Source organism: Salvelinus sp. IW2-2015, unplaced genomic scaffold, assembly GCF_002910315.2.
Source record: "Salvelinus sp. IW2-2015 unplaced genomic scaffold, ASM291031v2 Un_scaffold2281, whole genome shotgun sequence".
NCBI classification, from domain to species: domain Eukaryota; kingdom Metazoa; phylum Chordata; class Actinopteri; order Salmoniformes; family Salmonidae; genus Salvelinus; species Salvelinus sp. IW2-2015.
The window spans coordinates 49,561-66,083 of NW_019943608.1; the positions used below are offsets into that span (position 1 = coordinate 49,561).

At 44.5% G+C, this 16,523-nt stretch overlaps 1 pseudogene; it reads right to left on the reverse strand.

The window, feature by feature from the left end:
* Nucleotides 1-16,523, reverse strand: part of LOC112073519 (protogenin B-like) — a 60,180-nt pseudogene that overhangs the window by 11,269 nt on the left and 32,388 nt on the right.

Consider the following 16,523-nt stretch of genomic DNA (forward strand, 5'->3'; position numbering starts at 1 on the left):
ATTTGAGGTCGTAGGATGTTATGATGGTATGGGCAGAATTTAATGTAGAAGAGGTAGTTAGTAAGTGGTGGTATGGGCTAAGCTGTAAAGTAGTATGTCAATTCAATTGTTGCATCCAGGATGGTTTATTCTGTCCTCTATTCGTTCGCGTCTCTTAGAACTGGTATTTGCCTCTTCTATCTCTATGCGGGTTCTTCGTTTCTCTCTCTTTATTTACGGTGTTCTATTAGCGGTGTCCCGCTCAGGTTTGTGTTCTTGTAGGCATCTCCGCTCTTAACGCGGGTAGTGTCCTAGGTGTTTTTTTCCCGGTCTTCGCTAGGCCCTTGTTCTCAGGCGCCGTTTCTTAGAGGCTTTTAGGTCCGTTCGCCTCCTTTCCCTACATCTTAGTGCATCTCCTTTCTCCTGTCTTCTTCCTTCCCCTCTTATGCACTGTCGTTCCTTCTTCCCCAGGCTTCTCGTACCCCCTGCCGCCTTGTCTCTCTCTTCATCGATTCCGTTCTCTACGCTCTCGTCGTCCACTCTCAGTTGCCTGTCTCCATGAATGGAGAACATAATGGAGAGAGTGGGCGAGATATTAAGCATGATGAAGTCTACACTTCACTTGTTGGTCCTTGTGTAACGTATGGGTGATAGTGTTAAGGGGTTTGGTGATAACCCGGAGTGTTAGGAGGTTGATAATCGGAAGGTTTGGTATTCCGCACTGTGGCCTCTTCTCCGATTTAGGACACGCAAATGTAATAGATAGCCATTAGGGAGGGTTAAGGCTAGAAGGCGGCCCGCGGTGCGTTCGGTTAACTGTAGATGTTCTGTACCTGGGATATCCCTGTTACTCGGTGAGGACGTGTGTTTCTAGGGTGATTTGCGTTATAGTGGGTTTGGATTAAGCATACCTGCACCAGGCATCCCCCGCTTATAGTGGGGCGACTGGCGGTACATGGTAATGAAGATGGAGAACAGCCGTATGGTGCTCGAGGGGCTGGTTATCTGAGAGGGTTACTTGATGGGATATTGAGTGCAGAGTGTCCTTCAGTCGTATCTCTGCTATTAAGCTAAGACGAAGTGGGTGCAGCCCTTGCTACGATCTGTTCTCAGCAGGAGTGATAATTCGGAAACTCCACAGCCTCGATGGACTCTGCCTTTCCCATTGTCACTTAGTGCCTCTACCACTCTGTCTCACCTCACACATGGCGACGAGTTACGCAGGTGGCTCTCAGGACGGTCTACAGAGGCGCGAACGTCGCCTGGAGAGCGCGTCCCAGTCACTTAGCAACAGCACCTCCCAGCGTTAATATCCTCAGCCTACTCTCAGGCGTATGGCGCTATGACTCAGACTGAGAGTATCAACGAGCGAGAGCTCTTATAAGGCTATTTTTGCCAGTGTCCACACCGTGCGGTTAAGGGTTGGTGCCAGCCGATTTAAGGGGATTGGGGATCTGTCTCAATCACTCTCTCAGAGAAGGCTGTCCTCACAACCCCCTCTTCCAGGCTGTCTCTCACTCGTCTCAAGGAAGCCACCTGTACGAGACTCATAAGCAGCGGACAGCGGGTACACACCAAAGCCGTGGCAAGACCAGCTCGTTTTCCCTTCAACACGGAGCGACGAGGAAACACGGACCCTCGATACGCATTCAGCCTCATCCCCTACACGCGCGACTAGAGGCTCATCTCGCCTCTTGTACACCCTCTCACTCCTCCCTCTTCACCTATCAGTGGACCAGGCGTAACTAGAACTCACGAGTACGCGTTAGAGCCTTTCTCATGTGCTGACGAAGCTCCCCATGTTTAACGTGGAACCCTCTTTGAGCTGAGCCAACTCCACCTACTACCGGGTTCCACCTTGTATGTGCCAATGTAATTATCTGAGGGAGTGCTTCCTCCCATCATGCCACCTCGCTTCTACCGATAAACACCATGCCCTTTCTAGTGGTGAACTGCAAGCGAGCATAGCGGGAGGAACACTATTCACTTCCACGCCGTAAGGGCACAAGCTACCAATCTCCACAGATAATCTGAAGCGTGCGTAAGGCCTACCCGGCGTCAGGAGCGAACGCCATTTGGTCCTGGTTCGACCTTCCTCTAAGTACCGTAAAGCGACCCTTACTCTCTCCCGCCTCCCACCGAATGTGGCTCAGTTTTGGCTGGGCGGGCCGTAGCATCTAAGAAGATGTCACTTGGTGTGTCTAGAACTTCTTCATTCAAGAATGCATGGAGAACTGTGTTCTTGGGGACCGTCAATGCTGCAAAATATTTTTGTACCCTTCCCCAGATCTGTGCATTGACACAATCCATGTCTCGGAGCTCTACGAGACAATTCCTTCAACCTCATGGCTTTATTTTTTGCTCTGACATGCACTGTCAATTGTGGGACCTATATAGACAGGTGTGTGCCTTTCCAAAATCATGTCCAATCAATTGAATTACCACCGGTGGACTCCAATCAAGTTGTAGAACATCTCAAGGATATGATTACAATGAAAGGGATCACAGATGCAACCTAGACCTACCAATTTCTATCAACAGACGCTTCCTCATCCAGAGAGCGCACTCAAATGCTCTACGCTCAGACATATAACTTAATTGTCTGAAAGAAAAGAATAAATAGAATCTGTTTTACCTCTTGCGTCATTATGTGCGAAATGGGTATTTGTGTGTGCAAATTGCCTGAGAGATTTTATTTACATTCGCAATCCACGTTCTGTAACGACATAAGCAAGCTGTAAATACGTTACGACAAAATAGTGCTTGAAAAGTCAAAGGAGTGAAGGTCCTGCATACTTTCATCTCCGAATCGAATACTCTACCCCATTTGTCATGCTTTCCCTGAATCCTGTTCCCTCTAAACTCTGTGTAACCTCAGGACCTGCTTCTCCCTCAACAGCCCGTCTAACACGGTAGCTCTCCTTCACCACCTACTGCTACTCTCTCTCCCTCCACACCCTCCTCACCTCTCTACCCTTGCAACACGCCTCAAATCACGTCCTCTCCCTCGACAAACCCCCTCTAATCACCTCACACCCTCTCACTCTAACCCCTCACAACCCTACTATGAAAGGGGCGAGTCAGCATGCTGCCGTGCGACAAACACTGTTCGATTGACCAGAAGAGAGCTGGCTCCTAGTCGGTGCTGCCTGTGCAAGTCATAACCGAACGAGCTATATAGAGTTGGCAGTGTCATTCTCAAGTTACGTGCACGAGAGATCAAGATAGCTGCAGATCTAAGTAGACAACAGGTAAGCCGTGAATCACGGAATCGAGTTGGTGATATTCGCCAAATAATCTCGCTATTTGCTAAGCTATTTATGACCACTAAAGACTCTTCACAGTTGCTATCCTATATGAGTGGAGTGGGTAAATAAAGACATTATTTTCGACTGATTTGGTTCTATCAAAATTGAAACCAAAATTGAACTCTTTGGCCTGAATGCCAAGCGTCGCATCTGGAGGAAACCTAACACCATCTCTACGGTGAAGCATGGTGGTGGCAGCATCATGCTGTGGGGATGTTTTTCAGTGGCAGGGACTGGGAGACTAATCAGGATTGAGAGAAAGATGAATGGGAAAAAAGTACAAATCAAATCAAGTTTATTTTATATAGGCCTTCGTACATCAGCTAATATCTCGAAGTGCTGTACAGAAACCCAGCCTAAAACCCCAAACAGCAAGCAATGCAGGCGTAGAAGCACGTACAGAGAGATCCTTGATGAAAACCTGCTGCAGAGCGCTCAGGACCTCAGACTGGGGCGAAGGTTCACCTTCCAACAGGACAACAACCCGAAGCACACAGCCAAGACAACGCAGGAGTGGCTTCGGGACAAGTCTCTGAATGTCCGTGAGTGACACAGCCAGAACCCGGACTTGAACCCGATTTAATACATTTGCAAAAAACTCTAAAAAAATGTTTTTTTCTTTGTCATTATGGGGTATTGTGTGTAGGTTGATGAGGTTGAGAAAATGTAATCAATTTTAGAATAACGCTGTAACCTAACAAAATGTTGAAAAAGTCAAAGGGTCTGAATACTTTCCGAAGGCAAGGTATATGACATAAATACAGTCTCATACATAGACACTCACAGCCTGTGTCTGTGGAGTCATGTCTCACCTCGGCATCAATGAAGTGTGGTGCCATCATGGGCATCAGGGCCTCTATGTTCTCAGCCTGGTGTTCATTGGCCAGGGCCAAACCAGTATGTGGACCATGGGTTCCCTCACCATTCACTACGTCAATTATCTTACAAATGGAAGATTTCCTATTGGAGCAAAGAGTAGAAGTTAAGGGAACAATATGAAAGAACATATTTGAAGAGAGGTCTTTCAAAAATGGCTGATGCATTAGAATGAGTAAATGGAGTATAGTCTGAGAAGAAGAAGAAGAAGAAACAGAAGAAGAAGGAGAAGAAACAGAAGAAGAAACAGAAGAAGGACGAGAAGAAACAGAAGAAGAAACAGAAGAAGGACGAGAAGAAACAGAAGAAGGAGAAGAAGAAGAAGAAACAGAAGAAGAAACAGAAGAAGGAGAAGAAGAAACAAAAGAAGAAACAGAAGAAGGAGGAGAAGAAGAAACAGAAGAAGAAGAAACAGAAGAAGGAGAAGAAGAAACAAAAGAAGAAACAGAAGAAGGAGGAGAAGAAGAAACAAAAGAAGGAGGAGAAGAAGAAACAGAAGAAGGAGAAGAAGAAGAAACAGAAGAAGAACAAGAACAGAAGAAGAAGAACAGAAGAACAGAAGAAGAAACGAAGAAAAAACAGAAGAAGAACAGAGAAACAGAGAAGAAACCAGAGGAGAAGAAACAGAAGAAGAAACAGAAGAAACAGAGAAGAGAAAGAAGAGAGAAGAAAAGAAGAACGAAGACAGAACAGAGAGAGAAGAGAACAGAAGAGAAACAGAAGAACAAAGAAAACAGAAGAAGAGAGACAGAAGAAAACAAGAAGAAACAGAAGAAGAAACAGAGAAACAGAGAAGAAACAGAAGAAACAGAAGAAACAGAAGAAAGAAGAAGCGAGAAGAAGAAAACAGAAGAGCCAGAAGAAGAACGAGAAGAAGAAACGAAGAAAAGAAGAAAACATGAAGAAGGAGAAGAAGAAACAGAAAGACAAACAGAAGAAACGTAAGAAAGGAGAAAAGAAACAGAAGAAACAGAAGAATAATAACAAGAAAAGGAGACAGAAGAAACAGAGAAAGAAACAGAGAACAGAGAAGGAGAAAGAAACGCGAGAAGAAACGGAACGAAGAAGAAACAGAAGGAAACAGAAGAAAAAGGAGAAGAAAGAGAACAAAAGAAACAGAAGAAGAGAAGAAAAGAGAACAGGAAGAAAGAAACAAGAAAAGAAGAAACAGAAGAAACAGAAGAAGAAATAGAATGAAACAGAGAGAAGAAGAAGAAGAAACAGAAAAAACAGAAGAAAACAGAAAGAAAGAAAGAAATCAGATAGAACAGAAGAACGAGAAGAAGAAACAGAAGAAGAAACAGAAAAGGAGACAGAAGAAGGAGTAGATAGGAGAATAATAGAAAGAAGAAACGAGAAAGTATAAATAATAATAAAACATGAAGAAACAGAAGATTAAGAAATATAACAGAAGAAGAGAGGAAGAAAAGAAGAAACAGAAGCAGCGAGAAGAAAAACAGAAGAAAAGGAGAAGAAGGAGAAGCATATTATTAGATGGATATATGTTGTAATACATACCTGGATCTGCCTTTGCTGTGAAGGATGATGGTACACATCACTCATACAGGCCAGAGCGATGCAAGACCCCCACGAGTGATCCTGTCATGGATTTCTTTCTGTGTGGTACAGGTCGTCCAAGAACACGGAAGACATGAGTTATCACATCAATTTAATAACTCTACCTACATGTACATATTACCATCAAATCATTTAATAACTCTACCTACATGTACATATTACCTCAAATCATTTAATAACTCTACCTCATGTACATATTACTCAAATCATTTAATAACTCTACCTACATGTACATATTACCTCAAATCATTTAATAACTCTACTACATGTACATTTACCTCAAATCATTTAAAAAACTCTACCTACATTACATATTACCTCAAATAATTTAATAACTCTACCTACAAGTACATATTACCTCAAACATTTAATAACTCTACCTACATGTTACATATACCTCAAATCATTTAATAACTCTACCTACATGTACTATAACCTCAAATCATTTAATAACTCTACCTACTTACATATTACCTCAATCATTTAATAACTCTACCTACATGTACATATTAACTCATAAATTAATAACTCTACCTACTGTACATATTACCTCAAATCATTTAATAACTCTACCTACATGTATATACCTAATAATTTAATACTCTACCTACATGTACATATACCTCAAATCATTTAATAACTCTACCTACATGTACATATTACCTCAAATAATTTAATAACTCTACCTACATGTACATATTACCTCAATCATTTAATAACTCTACCTACATGTACATTTACCTCAAATCATTTAATAAACTCTACCTACATGTACATATTACCTCAATCATTTAATAACTCTACCTACATGTACATATTACTCATATAATTTAATAACTCTTACCTACATGTACTATTACTCAATCATTAATAACTCTACCACATGTACATATACCTCAATTACCTCGACACGGTCCCCCGACATTGACTCTGTACCGGTACCCCCTGTATATACCTCCACATTGACTCTGTACCGGTACCCCCTGTATATACCTCCACATTACTCGTATCCCCTGTATATAGCCTCCACATTGTCTCTGTACCGTACCCTTGTATATAGCCTCCACATGACTCTGTACCGGTCCCCTGTAATAGCCTCCACATTGACTCTGTACGTACCCCTGTATATAGCCTCCACATTGACTCTGTACCGGTACCCCCTGTATATAGACTCCACATTGACTCTGTACCATACCCCCTGTATATAGCCTCCACATTGACTCTTGTAGGTACCCCCTGTATATAGCCTCCACATTGACTCTGTACCGGTACCCCCTGTATATAGCCTCCACATTGTCTCTGTACCGTCCCCTGTATATAGCCTCCACATTGACTCTGTACCGGTACCCCTGTTATTAGCCTCCACATTGACTCTGTACCGGTACCCCTGTAATAGACTCACATTGACTCTGACCATACCCCTGTATATAGCCTCCACATTGACTCTGTACCGGTACCCCTGTATATAGCCTCCACATTGACTCTGTACGGTACCCCCTGTATATAGCCTCACATTGACTCTGTACCGGTACCCCTGTATATAGACTCCACATTGACTCTGTACCAGTACCCCCCGTGTATATACCTCACATTGACTTCTGTACCGTACCCCCGTATATAGTCTCCACATTGACTCTGTACCGGTACCCCCTGTATATAGCTTCCACATTGACTCTGTACGGTACCCTGATATAGCCTCACATGACTCTGTACCGGTACCCCTGTATTTAGCCTCCACATTGACTCTGTACCGTACCCCTGTATATAGCCTCCACATTGACTCTGTACCGGTACCCCTGTATATAGTCTCCACATTGACTCTGTACGGTACCCCCTGTTATATCTCCACATTGATCGTACCGGTACACCTGTATAACTCCACATTGACTCTGTACCGGTACCCCCTGTATATAGCTCCACATTGACTCTGTACCGGTACCCCCTGTATATACTTCAATTGACTCTGTACCGGTACCCCCTGTATATAGCTCAACATTGACTCTTTACCGGTACCCCCTGTATTTAGCCTCCACATTGACTCTGTACCGGTACCCCTGTATATAGCCTCCACATTGACCTGTACCGTACCCCTGTAATATGTCTCCACATTGACTCTGACCGTACCCCCTGTATATAGCTTCCACATTGACTCTGTACCGGTACCCCTGTATATAGCCTCCACATTGACTCTGTACCGGTACCCCCTGTATATAGCCTCCATCTGACCTGTAACGGTACCCCTGTATTTAGCCTCCACATTGACTCTGTACCGGTACCCCCTGTATATAGCTTCCACATGACTCTGTACCGGTACCCCTGTATATAGCCTCCACATTGACTCTGTACCGTAATACCCTGTTATAGCCTCCACATTGACTCTGTACCGGACCCCTGTATATAGCCTCCACATTGACTCTGTACCGTAACACCCTGTTATAAGCCTCACATTGACTCTGTACCGTAACACCCTGTATATAGCCTCCACATGACTCTGTACCGTACACCCTGTATATAGCCTCCACATTGACTCTGTACCGTAAACCCTGTATATAGCCTCCACATGACTCTGTACCGTAACACCCTGTATATAGCCTCACATTGACTCTGTACCGTAACACCCTGTATATAGCCTCCACATTACCTTTGTTTGTCAAGGGCTTGTAAGTAAGCATTTCACTGTATAGGTCTACGTCACCAATCAAATCATGTGACAAATACAATTTGATTTGATTTAAACAATGCCTACTAGAAGCACTACAACCAGGTAAAGTAATAGACTATATTCTGTTTAGGTCATGTTTCTCCAACTGCAGTATGTTCAAAGTCCAAGACATGACAGGTCCTATGTCTCTGCTACTGCTGCCAACTCAACAATACATGCACATCACTCAACCACCACTACACTACTAACTACAATACTCTCCAGTCCAACAACACTACAATACTCTCCAGTCATCAACACTACAACACTCTCCAGTCCAACAACACACTACAACACTCTCCAGTCCAACAACACTACTACAACACTCTCCAGTACACACACAATCATCAACAACACTACTACAACATCTCCAGTCCAACAACACTACTACAACACTCTCCAGTCCAACAACACTACTACAACACTCTCCAGCCAACAACACTACTACAACACTCTCCATCCAACAACACTACTACAACACTCTCCAGTCCAACAACACTACTACAACACTCTCCAGTCCAACAACACTACTACAACACTCTCCAGTCCAACAACACTACTACAACACTCTCCAGTCCAACACACTACTACAACACTCTCCAGTCCAACAACACTCACTACAACACTCTCCAGTCCAACAACACTACTACAACACTCTCCAGTCAACAACACTACTACAACACTCTCCAGTCCAACAACACTACTACAAACACTCTCCAGTCCAACAACACTACTACAACACTCTCCAGTCCAACAACACTACTACAACACTCTCCAGTCCAACAACACTACTACAACACTCTCCAGTCCAACAACACTACTACAACACTCTCCAGTCCAACAACACTCTCCCAGTCCAACAACACTACTACAACACTCTCCAGTCCAACAACACTACTACAACAACTCTCCAGTCCAACAACACTACTACAAACTCTCCAGTCCAACAACACTACAACACTCTCCAGTCCAACAACACTACTACAACACTCTCCAGTCCAACAACACTACTACAACACTCTCCAGTCAACAACACTACTACAACACTCTCAGTCCAACAACACTACTACAACACTCTCCAGTCCAACAACACTACTACAACCACTCTCCAGTCCACAACACTACTACAACACTCTCCAGTCCAACAACACTACTACAACACTCTCCAGTCCAACAACACTACTACAACACTCTCCAGTCCAACAACACTACTACAACACCTCTCCAGTCCAACAAACCTACTACAACACTCTCCAGTCAACAACACTACTACAACACTCTCCAGTCCAACAACACTACTACAACACTCTCCAGTCCAACAACACTACTACAACACTCTCCAGTCCAACAACACTACTACAACACTCTCCAGTCCAACAACACTACTACAACACTTCCAGTCCAACAACACTACTACAACACTCTCCAGTCCAACAACACTACTACAACACTCTCCAGTCCAACAACACTACGACAACACTCTCCAGTCCAACAACACTACGACATAACTAACCTGTGGTGTCTGAGGAGGAGGAGCCGCTGCCCGAGTGCCTGGGGCTCTTCCTCTGTGTCTAGAGCCAGGCCCCAGGGCCAGCTCCACAGTGTAGAGAAGGGCCCGTCTCCCACCTGGTTGGAGGCAGAGATCTTCACCAGGTAGACGTTACCAGGCTCCAGGCGCTCCAGCAGGCCATGTGTTACTTCCTGTAGGGACAGCAGACAGTTTTTAGAGCGGACTGGAGGAGAACGCATCATAACACAGCCATTCCAAAACCCCAGACCCAAATCTTGGATGCACATTGGTCAGATACTCAGAAATGTTTAATCTGCACTCAACGGACTCAAACAGTAGCTACAACACTCTGCTCTCAAAGCTTCTGCCCAAGCCTGTCTCCAGACAGGGTGAGGTGAGTGAACAGCTAGATACTGACAGATACTGCAGAGGGGGGATGAGTGAGATGGTTAGACACCAGATATTATAGAGGAATTGTAACAAAATGTCCACCTGTGTTTACAATTCCTCTATAATATCTGGCTGTCTAACCATCTCACTCATCCCCCCTCTGCAGTATCTGTCAGTATCTAGCTGTTCCACTCACCCTCCCTCTGCAGTATCTGGCGGTTAGACAGCCAGATAAACATAGCATTCATCCCCCCTCTGCAGTATCTTCCAGTATCTAGCTGTTCAACGCCTCCCTCTGCAGTATCTGGCTGTTCCACTCACCTTCCCTGTAGTATCTTCCAGTATCTAGCTGTTCCACTCACCCTCCCTCTGCAGTATCTGGCTGATCCACTCACCCGCCCTCTGCAGTTGTCTGGCTGTTCCACTCACCCTCCCTCTGCAGTATCTGGCTGATCCACTCACCCTCCCCTTGCAGTGTCTGGCTGATCCACTCATCCTCCCTCTGTAGTGTCTGGCTGATCCACTCACCCTCCCTCTTGCAGTGTCTGCCAGTATCTAGCTGTTCCACTCACCCTCCCTCTGCAGTGTCTGCCAGTATCTAGCTGTTCCACTCACCCTCCCTCTGCAGTGTCTGCCAGTATCCGGCCAGCCAKGCCCTCTGTGAGGCGTACAGGATGGTGTAGTGCGTCACGGCCAGGTTGTTCTCCGCTGGTTCTCTCCAGGAAACCAGGGCTGTRCCGTCCTCAATMAGACTCACCCTCACACCTTCAGGAGGGTGGCTGGGCGCTGATGAACAGAAAAGGGTCATTTGAGTCTCTTAAGCTTAAATGTATCTTGTTCCGTCATCTAGTACAGTTGGCTTTGATTGGTGAGTGTTATTGTGTGCACACGGGTCACTGGTTCTCGGCCCATCTCAAATAAAATAAAATAAAAGTTTATTGTCGCGTACACAAAGTTATAGCAGGTGTTATAGCAGGTGTTATAGCAGGTGTTATAGCAGGTGTTACAGCAGGTGTTACAGCAGGTGTTATAGCAGGTGTTATAGCAGGTGTTATAGCAGGTGTTATAGCAGGTGTTATAGCAGGTGAAGCATAATGCTTATGTTACTAGCTCCAACAGCGCCTGTGAGAATGTCTAGCAAATACAATACAAATACAGAAATAATCAAAATACAAACAAAAAAAAATTCAGAATGAGTCCAACATTCATCTACCCTGATGAAGACAGCTTGGCTGTCGAAACGTTGGATATWATWTTTTTTGCATCTGAGCTCCTAGAGTGTGCGGCTCTCCTTTATATTTTAAGAATGAGTCCGACAACCTAGAGTAGATATATCAGTGTGAACAGTGTCTGAATACAAAAACGTGCTGTGTTTAGACAGTAGATCATTTGGAAGAAAATGGTATGGACAGTAGTAGGTAYWTTAGGATGAGCTATGTTGAGAATACAGTTTATACATAAACAGTGAGTCAACAACAGTATATACACAGAATATGAGGTGACCAGTGTTCAATGTAAATGTAATGTAAAGTTTTCACAGTAGTGTAACGAGCCTGGGTTTATAAGGCTTTTGCGGCACAGTACCAGGCCAGAGTACCAGGAGCGCACTGGACTTCGGGCTAGAAGGTCGAGGGTTCGAGACCTGCTCCCTGCCTGTTTCATTACAGTATATACACAGAATATGAGGTGACCAGTGTTCAATGACTCTATCTATATTACATGGGGCATTAGTCTCAAGGTGCAGGCCAGAGTACCAGCCGGGTACATCTCAGAGTAGACTGGGGAAGGAAGCTATACTGTTGATGTCACTTAAAGTTAAATAGACTCCTTCATAATGTATAGATCATGAAGGAATCTTTATCCTTGTTTTCTTTGGGAAACGTGACATGATAGTCAGAAGAGAATAAGAGGATTGCTTACCTGCTGGTAGAGTCCTCTGAAAGACAACCATGCTCCAGGGACTGGCCAGTTGGTCGACATGGAGACGCACCACGAACTCATAGCGAGTGTTGGAGTCCAAGCTCTGTATCTGCACACTCTGGTTGGTACTGACGAGGACAAACAGACATCCCAGAATAAATATTAGCAATCAYGACAGGTTCAATCAAAAACACTCAGTGTCCATAACAATGTTGCACTTCAGTCTCYTGTCAGAAGTAAAGTGTAAATCTAAATCACCACATGCAATATCAATTTCCATGATCTGAAAAATGACAATGGGATGGGACAATAGCATAGTAGTAAAGTACACTGCAACATGTAAAGTGTTGGTCCCATGTTTCATGAGCTGAAATAAAAAATCCCAGAAATGTACCATATGCACAAAAAGCTTTTTTCTCTAAAATGTTGTGCACACATTTGTTTACATTCCTGTTACTGAGCATTTCTCATTTGCCAAGATAATCCATTCACCTGACCGGTGTGGCATATCAAGAAGCTGATTAAACAGCATGATTATTACACAGGTGCACCTTGTGCTGGGGACAATAAAAGGCCACTCTAAAATGTACAGTTTTGTCACACAACACAGTGCCACATTTGTCTCAAGTTTTGAGGGAGCGTGCAATTGGCATACTGACTGCAGGAATGTCCACCAGAGCTATTGCCAGAGAATTGAATGTTCATTTCTCTACCATAAGCCACCTCCAACGTAATTTTAGAGAATTTGGCAGTACGTCCAACCGGTCTCACAGCCACGTGTTTGGCGTCAAGTGGGCGAGCGGTTTGCTGATGTCAACTTTGTGAATAGAGTTCCCCGTGGTGGCGGTGGGGTTATGGCATGGGCAGGAATAAGCTACAGAAAACAAACACAATTTAATTTTATCAATGGCAATTTTAATGCACAAAAAYTACCGTGACGAGATCCTGTGCCCTCATTTATTTTAAGGTTTCTGTGACCAACAGATGCATATCTGTATTCCCAGTCATGTGAAATCCATAGATTAGGGCCTAATGAATTTATTTCAATGGACCGATTTCCTCATGTGAACTGTAACTCGGTAAAATCAATTAAATTGTTGCATTTATATTTTTGTTCAGTATAATAATCTTAGTATTAAAATAGTAGTAAAGTATTCTTCTTCTTCTTCAACCGACCCCAGGATACAGGTATAAACATCCTAAGTATCTTGTAGAAAGAGGAGGAAGGGAACCGTTACTAAGGTACATTTTGGTAGACAGAAGGTGCTCTTTGGTAAAAGGGGTAAATTGGTCATCAAAAAGAAAAGAGGACCAAGGCACTCCTCATATAATTAATTATTATAATTATTAATTATTATATTTATTAATTAGTATAATTATTATTTATTATAATTATTAATTAATTATTAATTATTATAATAATTCATTACTATATTTATTAATTAGTATATTTATTAATTAGTATAATTATTACTTAATTATTAATAATTATTATAATTATTAAATATGATTTATTAATTATTAATTGGTCCTCTTTTCTTTTTGATGATCCTAAGTATCTTCTTGAACTCGAGCGGTTCTGTTGCAGAACACTGGTCATGAACTCACGTCTGTATGTAGCGTACGGCTGATGCGTTCATCAGGCCCACAGGTGTACAGCGCGCTGTGTAGCTGACAACGTTCCTAGAGGCGAAGGCGGGACGGCTCCACCGCAGGTACACCGCTGACGAGCTGTTAGCCACCGCACTCACGTGGTCCGGGGCTGGAGGGGAGGCCACCGGGTGATCTCGTACAGCTACAAGACACACCCACACACAGATGAAAATAACRTTTCCTGTAGAAAATGCGTACGATTGCTTCAGCTGTCGAGAAATATTTTTATGGTAGTGGGAGGTGTGTTAGAGGCCCATGTAGAATTCAGGATGAACAGAAGCTGAAGCAGATCAATAGTAAAGAATTGCTCAGATTTTTCTGTTTACTTACACACACATCCTGGGGTGCTGAGTGTCTGGTCGGCCTGGTAACCATCTCCTACCAGGCTTAATGCCAACAGTTTCACATGGTATTTCCTCCTTGGGTCTGGAAAACAATAAAATGGAATATTAAAAAGTAATTTCTGTTGAAATAAATATTATATTTTCTGCCTATTGTCAACTGACCCACATACGCGTTAAAAACATCGGTGCAAACAAAAGGCACATCTGAAATGGCCATTATCAGTCAAAACATAAGAAATAAATGAAAAGTTAACAAAGTTTGCTTTTTCAGTTAAAGTACGAGCCCCTAAGAGCTGGAGGGCAGACGACCCCTTGGTCTTAGCTGACCGTTCCCTATTCACACAGAGTTCAGTGTCTCCCCCCTTTTTTTACTTTCAGAACAGGCTTAATTCGTCAGGGCGTGGGACTCTACACAAGGTGTCCAAAGTGTTCCAAAGGGATGCTGGCCCATGTTGACTCCACAGGATGCTGGCCCATGTTGACTCCACAGGGATGCTGGCCCATGTTGACTCCAAAGGGATGCTGGCATGTTGACTCCCAGGGATGCTTGCCCAGTTACTCCACAGGATGCTGGCCCATGTTGACTCCCACAGGGATGCTGGCCCATGTTGACTCCACAGGATGCTGGCCCATGTTGCTCCACAGGGATGCTGGCCCATGTTGACTCCACAGGGATGCTGGCCCATTGTTGACTCCACAGGGATGCTGGCCCATGTTGACTCCACAGGGATGCTGGCCCATGTTGACTCCAAAGGATGCTGGCCCATGTTGACTCCAAAGGGATGCTGGCCCATGTTGACTCCACAGGGGTGCTGGCCATGTTGACTCCACAGGGATGCTGGTCCATGTTGACTCCAAAGGGATGCTGGCCCATGTTGACTCCACAGGGATGCTGGCCCATGTTGACTCCACAGGGATGCTGGCCCATGTTGACTCCACAGGGTTGCTGGCCCATGTTGACTCCACAGGGATGCTGGGTCCATGTTGACTCCAAAGGGATGCTGGCCCATGTTGACTCCACAGGGATGCTGGCCCATGTATGGACTCCACAGGGATGCTGGCCATGTTGACTCCACAGGATGCTGGCCATGTTGACTCCAAAGGGATGCTGCGACCAGTATGACTCCACCAAAGGGATGCTGGCCTGTGACTCAAAGGGATGCTGGCCATGTGACTCCAAAGGGATGCTGGGTCCATGTTGACTACAAAGGGATGCTGGACCATGTTGACTCCACAGGGATGCTGGTCCATGTTGACTCCACAGGGATGCTGGCCCATGTTGACTCCACAGGGATGTTGGCCCATGTTGACTCCACTCCTTCCCACAGTTGTGTCAAGTTGGCTGGATGTCCTTTGGGTGGTGGACCATTCTTGATACACACGGGGAAACTGTTAAGCGTGGAAAAACCCAGCAGCGTTGCAGTTCTTGACACAAAATGGTGCGCCTGGCACCTACTTTTGCGCTTGCTAGATACTTTATGTCCAAAATTATTCTATATACATTTTGTCCATTTTGACACTGGAATCAATGTTTCTGACTCATATCGATGCCATATCGGCCGTTTTCAAAATGAGAAGTTGATTTTTAGGGCCAATCGCTCTTTAAAAATGCTGCAATTCAATTCAGTGTCTTTCAGTTTAAAACGCACCACACGCTAACCATCTCCTAAATCATGTCGTATTTTAGGGGACCGTTAAGGATTTGTTTTATATCTTGGTGTGAAAGGTTAGGTTCTGGGTATTGACCAGTGGAAAGGGGAGGGGTGTGTGTGTGTGTCCAGGCCTGTTGTTGTGGTGGTGGGGGATGGGGCCAGGAGGCTTGGTGGGAGGCCTGGGGGGCTAAGGGCTGGGGTGCGGGGGCCAGAGGCAGCATTCAGCTGCTAGGATCCAGGGCCCCTGGGACAAGGGKGGGTTGACTAGGGTCAGGGGTCAGGCCAAGATACAACAGAAGGAATCTGGGCTTCAGGACTGTGGGAGAGGAGAGAGTAGACCATTCTATGACATTTGAAATGTCTTTATTCTTTTGGAACTTCTGTGAGTGGAATGTTTACTGTTCATTATTATTGTTTATTTCACTTATGTATATTATCTACTTCACTTGCTTTGGCAATGTTAACATATGTTTCCCATGCCAATAAAGCGCCTTGAATTGAATTGAGTAGAGTAGAGGGGGAGCTGGCCCCCTTTGTTTCCCCTTCTCAGGACCTCTGGAGGGGCCAGCCAGGCGGAGGGTAGATAGAAGGCTGGAGGGGCAGCAGGTGGAA